At 39.7% G+C, this 7,809-nt stretch overlaps 2 non-coding genes across 2 annotated transcripts; both read right to left on the bottom strand.

The window, feature by feature from the left end:
• Positions 1-3,297: 3,297 nt before the first annotated feature.
• TRNAM-CAU (transfer RNA methionine (anticodon CAU)) lies at positions 3,298-3,370 on the bottom strand. The gene has a single exon. It is a non-coding gene; the product is annotated as a tRNA-Met (tRNA).
• A 1,401-nt stretch (positions 3,371-4,771) lies between these two features.
• Positions 4,772-4,844, bottom strand: TRNAM-CAU (transfer RNA methionine (anticodon CAU)). The gene has a single exon. It is a non-coding gene; the product is annotated as a tRNA-Met (tRNA).
• Positions 4,845-7,809: the final 2,965 nt, after the last annotated feature.

The following is a 7,809-nucleotide window of genomic DNA, read 5'->3' as shown; positions in this document are numbered from 1 at the left end:
AGGTGAACATAGGGCAAAAGGTCAACATACGCCAAAAGGTCAATATGGGCCGAATTTCAAGAATCCTCATTTTGAATACGATTAACTTGATATTTAAAGAGTATTAACACAGCATGTTTCTCAATTGAATCTCCTAATATTTTTGAGGTCAACATGGACCAAAACGTCAACATCGGCCCAAGGTCAACAACTGACTTGTTGAATACGGGCATCCTCATTGCCTTTCCAGTTCTTCTTGACTTTGTCATTCATGAGGTAAAAAAACTCATTCCTCGTGTGAGGTTCGAACTCACGACCTTCAGATTATGAGACTGACACGCTGCCGACTGCGCTAACGAGGCTGTCTGAGCATATTTTCAGGATTACTCTGTATGTAGGAATGGGACAGAAAGAAATGGCCGCTGAAAACAAATGTGTTCAAAATGATGAATTGAAAAGCAACTTTCGAATGAAGCCAAATGCCTTTGAAAGCCAAAACTTTTATTCTCGAACATTTTCGAAACTTTCAAGAATGAAAAAGGCTCCTGAATACATCGCTGAAGAACCAAGTGTCGAGATTGCAAAATCACCGAATTGTTCATCCACTGAATTGTTCCCCCCGAAACAGAAGTGGGTTTTGTTTTTCCCCTGTCTGTCCATTTCTTTGATTTTCCTTGCAAAATCGAAGATTATCCAACGATATTAATCGGTCAACTTTGTTCTCCCTTGGTAAAAAAATTTTTTTTCCCAAGTATGTTTTTGGGCTCGTCAGTTCGTTTTTTAATTTGTCACTTGGTTAAAAAAAGATATGTATTTTGACATCCACGTTGATCGCTTTTGTTTGTTTGAATGTCCGCTCACCATTAATCGACTGCAGATCACAATTTTAAACCGATAATCACAAAACTTCACCAACCGGTGAGTTGGTGGACAAACAGAATGCAGCTTATTTTTGAGGTCGAAATCACAAAAGGACATCACAGTCCAAAAATTCAACAACTTTTTAATTTCAAAAACCCTCAATTTTCACCCGATTGATTTCAAATTTGAATAGGATTTGCCGATCAGGTCAATGAATTCAACCAGGAATGATGCTTGAGGTCAGCAGAGGCCAAAAGGTCAGAATAGGCCGAATTTCTAAAATTCTCAATTTTCATCGAATTGACTTCAAATTTGAAGAACATTTGCAGACGCGTTCAATGAATTCAACCAATGATTAGTTTTGAGGTCATCTTTGGATAAAAGGTAAACATCAGACAAAAGGTCAACAAAGGCCACATTTATAAAATTTCCAATTTTAATCCAATTGACTTAAAATTTCAAGAGGATTTACATCTTATTTCATTTACTTCAACGAACTTTTATTTTTAAGGTGAACATAAGCCAAAAGGTCAACATACGCCAAAAGGTCAAAATGGGCTGAATTTCAAAAATCCTCATTTTGAAAATGATTAATTTGATATTTACAGAGCATTTGCAGATGAGTCACTGAATTCAACCAATGATTAGTTTTCTGGTCATCTTTGGATAAAAGGTAAACACCGGACAAAAGGTCCACAAAGGCCGCATTTATAAAATTCCCAATTTTCAACACATTGACTCGAAATTTCAAGAGGATTTACATCTTATTTCATTTTCTTCAACGACCTTGTATTTTTAAGGTGAACATTGTACAAAAGGTCAACATAGGCCAAAAGGTCAAAATGGGCCGAATTTCAAAAATCCTCATTTTGAATACGATGAACTTGATATTTCAAGAGCATTTACACATCATGTCACTGAATTCAACCTCCTAATATTTTTGAGCTCAACATGGACCAAAACGTCAACATCGGCCTAAGGTCAACAACTGACTTGTTGAAGAAGGGCATCCTCATCGCCTTTCCAGTTCTTCTTGACTTTGTCATTCATGAGGTAAAAAAAACTCATTTCTCGTGTGAGGTTCGAACTCACGACCTTCAGATTATGAGACTGACACGCTGCCAACTGCGCTAACGAGGCTGTCTGAGCATGTTTTCAGGATTACTCTGTATGTAGGAATGGGACAGAAAGAAATGGCCGCTGAAAACAAATGTGTTCAAAATGATGAATTGAAAAGCAACTTTCGAATGAAGCCAAACGCCTTTGAAAGCCAAAACTTTTATTCTCGAACATTTTCAAAACTTTAAAGAATGAAAAAGGCTCCTGAATACATCGCTGAAGAACCAAGTGTCCAGATTGCAAAATCACCGAATTGTTCATCCACTGAATTGTTCCACCCGAAACAGAAGTGGGTTTTGTTTTTCCCCTGTCTGTCCATTTCTTTGATTAAACTTGCAAAATCGAAGATTATCCAACGATATTAATCGGTCAACTTTGTTCTCACTGAGTAAAAAACAAATTTTTCCCAAGTATGTTTTTGGGCTCGTCAGTTCGTTTTTTTAATTTGTCACTTGGTTAAAAAAAAAAAAAATATATATATATATATATATATATATATATATATATATATATTTTGACATCCACGTTGATCGCTTTCGTTTGTTTGAATGTCCGCTCACCATTAATCGACTGCAGATCACAATTTTAAACCGATCTTCACAAAACTTCACCAACCGGTGAGTTGGTGGACCAACAGAATGCAGCTTATTTTTGAGGTCGAAATCACAAAAGGACATCACAGTCAAAAAATTCAACAACTTTTTAATTTCAAAATCCCTCAATTTTCAAGCAATTGATTTCAAATTTGAATCAGATTTGCCGATCAGGTCAATAAATTCAACGAGTAATGATGCTTGAGGTCACCAAAGCCCAAAAGGTCAAAATAGGCTAAATTTCGAAATCCTCAATATTCTTCCGATTGACGTGAAATTTGAAGAGCATTTGCAGACGAGTCACTGAATTCAACCAATGATTAGTTTTGAGGTCATCTTTGGATAAAAGGTAAACATCGGACAAAAGGTCCACAAAGGCCGCATTTATAAAATTCCCAATTTTCAACCCATTGACTCGAAATTTCAAGAGGATTTACATCTTATTTCATTTTCTTCAACGACCTTGTATTTTTAAGGTGAACATAGGACAAAAGGTCAACATATGCCAAAAGGTCAAAATGGGCCGAATTTCAAAAATCCTCATTTTGAATACGATTTACTTGATATTTCAAGAGCATTTACACATCATGTCACTGAATTCAACCTCCCCATATTTTTGAGGTCAACATGGACCAAAACGTCAACATCGGCCCAATGTCAACAACGAACTTAGGAAAGAAGGCATCCTCATCGCCTTTCTCGTTCTTCTTGACTTTGTCATTGATGAGGTAAAAAAAAAAACGAATGCCTCGTGTGAGATTTGAACTCACGACCTTCAGATTATGAGACTGACACGCTGCCGACTGCGCCAACGAGGCTGTCTGAGCATTTCTTCGGGATTACTCTATATGTAGGAATGGGACAGAAAGCAATGGCCGCTGCAAACAAATGTGTTCAAAATGATGATTTGAAAAGCTACTTTCGAATGAAGCCAAAAGCCGTTGAAAGCCAAAACTTTTATTCTCGAACATCTTCAAAACTAACAAGAATGAAAAAGGCTCCTGAATACATCGGTAAAGAACCAAGTGTCGACATTGCAAAATCACCGAATTGTTCATCCACTGAATTGTTCCACCCGAAACAGAAGTGGGTTTTGTTTTTCCCCTGTCTGTCCACTTGTTTGAGTAAACTTGCAAAATCGAAGATTTTCCAACGATATCAGTCGGTCGACTTTGTTCTCACTTGGGAAAAAAACAAATTTTGTCAAGTGTGTTTGTGGCTCATCAGTTAGTTTTTTAATTTGTCACTTGGTAAAAAAAAAATACTTTTTTGATATCCACGTTGATCGCTTCCGTTTGCTTGAATGTCCACTCAGCGTTAATCGACTGCAGATCACAATTTTAAACCGATCTTCACAAAACTTCCCCAACCGGTGAGTTGGTGGACCAACAGAACGCAAAATATTTTTGAGGTCGAAATCACAAAAGGACATCACATTCCAAAAATTCAACAACTTTTTAATTTCTAAAACCCTCAATTTTCACCCGATTGATTTCAAATTTGAATAGGATTTGCTGATGAGGTCAAAGAATTCAACAAGGACTTATGCTTGAGGTCAGCAGAGGCCAAAAGGTCAAAATAGGCCAAATTTCGAAATCCTCAATTTTCCAACAATTGAAGTGAAATTTGAAGAGCATTTACAGACGAGTTACTGAATTCAACCAATGTTTCGTTTTGAGGTCAACATAGGCCAAAGGGTCAACACCGGACAACTTTCTAAAATTGTGAATTTTCATCGAATTTACTTCAAATTAGAAGAACATTTGCAGACACGTTCACTGAATTCAACCAATGATTAGTTTTGAGGTCATCTTTGGATAAAACGTAAACATCAGACAAAAGGTCAACAAAGGCCGAATCTATAAAATTCCCAATTTTCATCCAATTGACATAAAATTTCAAGAGGATTTACATCTCATTTCATTTACTTCAATGACCTTTTATTTTTAAGGTGAACATAGGGCAAAAGGTCAACATACGCCAAAAGGTCAAAATGGGCCGAATTTCAAGAATCCTCATTTTGAATACGATTAACTTGATATTTAAAGAGTATTTACACAGCATGTTTCTCAATTGAATCTCCCAATATTTTTGAGGTCAACATGGACCAAAACGTCAACATCGGCCCAAGGTCAACAACTGACTTGTTGAAGAAGGGCATCCTTATCGCCTTTCCAGTTCTTCTTGACTTTGTCATTCATGAGGAAAAAAAAAAATCATGCCTCGTGTGAGGATCGAACTCACGACCTTCAGATTATGAGACTGACACGCTGCCGACTGCGCTAACGAGGCTGTCTGAGTATGTTGTCAGGATTACTCTATATGTAGGAATGGGACAGAAAGAAATGGCCGCTGCAAACAAATGTGTTCAAAATGATGAATTGAAAAGCAACTTTCGAATGAAGCCAAACGCCTTTGAAAGCCAAAACTTTTATTCTCGAACATTTTCAAAACTTTCAAGAATGAAAAAGGCTCCTGAATACATCGCTGAAGAACCAAGTGTCGAGATTGCAAAATCACCAAATTGTTTATCCACTGAATTGTTCCACCCGAAACAGAAGTGGGTTTTGTTTTTCCCCTCTCTGTCCATTTCTTTTATTTTCCTTGCAAAATCGAAGATTATCCAACGATATTAATCGGTCAACGTTGTTCTCACTGAGTAAAAAACAAATTTTTCCCAAGTATGTTTTTGGGCTCGGCAGTTCGTTTTTTGATTTGTCACTTGGTTAAAAAAATATATATTTTGACATCCACGTTGATCGCTTTCGTTTGTTTGAATGTCGGCTCACCATTAATCGACTGCAGATCAGAGTTTTAAACCGATCTTCACAAACCTTCACCAACCAATGAGTTGGTGGACAAATAGAATGCAACTTATTTTTGAGGTCGAAATCACAAAAGGACATCACAGTCGAAAAATTCAACAACTTTTTAAATTCAAAAACCCTCAATTTTCACCCGATTGATTTCAAATTTGAATAGGATTTGCCGATCAGGTCAATGAATTCAACCAGGAATGATGCTTGAGGTCAGCAGAGGCCAAAAGGTCAAAATAGGCCGAATTTCTAAAATTCTCAATTTTCATCGAATTGACTTCAAATTTGAAGAACATTTGCAGACGCGTTCAATGAATTCAACCAATGATTAGTTTTGAGGTCATCTTTGGATAAAAGGTAAACATCGGACAAAAGGTGAACAAAGGCCACATTTATAACATTTCCAATTTTCATCCAATTAACTTTAAATTTCAAGAGGATTTCCATCTTATTTCATTTACTTCAACGAACTTTTATTTTTAAGTTGAACATAGGCCAAAAGGTCAACATACGCCAAAAGGTAAAAATGGGCTGAATTTCAAAAATCCTCATTTTGAAAATGATTAACTTGATATTTGCAGGGCATTTGCAGATGAGTCACTGAATTCAACCAATGATTAGTTTTGTGGTCATCTTTGGATAAACGGTAAACACCGGACAAAAGGTCCACAAAGGCCGCATTTATAAAATTCCCAATTTTCAACCACAGTGACTCGAAATTTCAAGAGGATTTACATCTTATTTCATTTTCTTCAACGACCTTGTATTTTTAACGTGAACAAAGGGCAAAAGGTCAACATATGCCCAAAGGTCAAAATGGGCCGAATTTCAAAAATCATCATTTTGAATACGATTTACTTGATATTTCAAGAGCATTTACACATCATGTCACTGAATTCAACCTCCTAATATTTTTGAGGTCAACATGGACCAAAACGTCAACATCAGCCCAAGGTCAACAACTAACTTGGGAAAGAAGGGCATCCTCATCCCTTCCTCAAAGGGCGGAGGAGCTCCTTGTGAGCCAACGGCCATCCATATCTAGTGCCCAACTGTGTCTGCGGACGTCCTCCTGCAGTTGGGTCACTTCTTATTAGGAGGTTGGTGGCAGGATTTGCACTCCAGCCACCGTAAAACGCTTCATTCCGCAAAACGCAAAAACGCAAAAAAATCTGAAAACCCACTCCGTGGGAGTACCTCCTGTGCAGCTTCCCTTCGCAGGGCAGCTCACCGGATGATGGGATTGGGGCAAAGCCTTCGGGACCCCCAATCTTTGATAGGAGGGAAACCACGGGGTAACATCCCTGGGTCAGATTGCGGGAGAGTGTGTCGGAGTGGTGCTGAGGTGTCGTCCACCAGACGGCGGTCTCCTTGGGTTAACCTGAGGCGGTCCCTTCGGGTGGGTGCCTGGAATGTCCTATCCCTAAGAGAGGATGATCACCTGTCTCTGTTATCATCTGAGCTCAAGCGTTTGGACATCGGGATTGCAGCTCTCTCTGAGGTTCGGAGACCGGATTGCGGCGAGATAATGGTGGGTGGTTACACCTACTATTGGTCTGGTCGCTCTGATGGTTACCATACCCAAGGAGTTGCTGTAGCTGTGGCCAATAAGCTGACCCCAATGATAATTGAGGTAACACCGGTCAACGAGCGTATTATGAGATTAAGGATTCGTCACTCCTTAGGTGTCATTTCCCTGGTCTCTATTTATGCTCCGACTGAGGCGAGTGATCTTACCGTGAAGGATGCATTCTACGCCACACTCGAGTCTGTGGTTGATCAGTGCCCCAGACGAGATACACTTCTAGTCTTGGGGGATTTCAATGCATCGACTGGAACTGATAGGGATGGTTATGAGGTGTGTGTTGGTCCCCATGGGTCAGGAACTATGAACCAGAATAGCACTAAGTTCCTTGACTTTGCAAGAAGTCATGGACTTAGGGTGGCTGGTTCATGGTTTCAGCGCCCGCAAGCTCATCGCTGGACTTGGTATTCCAACGCTGGCGGTGTGGCAAAGGAGATTGACCATGTCCTCATTGACGGTCGTTGGAGGATGATCCAGAACTGCAGGGTCTACCGGAGTGCTCAGTTCCTCAATACTGACCACAGGCTTGTTGTAGCAACTCTAAAGCTGCACCTTAAATCCTGGAGAATGGTACCATCCCAGCCTAGGCTGGATGTTGCCAAGCTCAGGGATGAGAGAGTAGCTGAGGAGTTTGCGAACAGGCTGAGTGGACACTTGGGGGTCTGGGTGCTTTGGGGGGTCCTGAAGAGTTGTGGAGCACCTTCAAGACCACCGTCCTTGATGTTGCCGGTGGATGCCTTGGAGTTCACCGCAGGGCAAAGAAGAATTTTGTCTCTCAAGGGACACTGGATACCATTGACCAGAGTCGCAGGGCCAGGCTGAATGGCAGAGCTGAGCTGTTCAGGGAGCTGAGGCG

This window comes from Eptatretus burgeri, unplaced genomic scaffold (assembly GCF_056783735.1).
Source record: "Eptatretus burgeri isolate ZD-2024b unplaced genomic scaffold, Ebu_testis_v1 Ebu_testis_scaffold_206, whole genome shotgun sequence".
In the NCBI taxonomy this organism is placed as follows: domain Eukaryota; kingdom Metazoa; phylum Chordata; class Myxini; order Myxiniformes; family Myxinidae; genus Eptatretus; species Eptatretus burgeri.
This window is presented reverse-complemented; position numbering and strand designations above follow the sequence as displayed.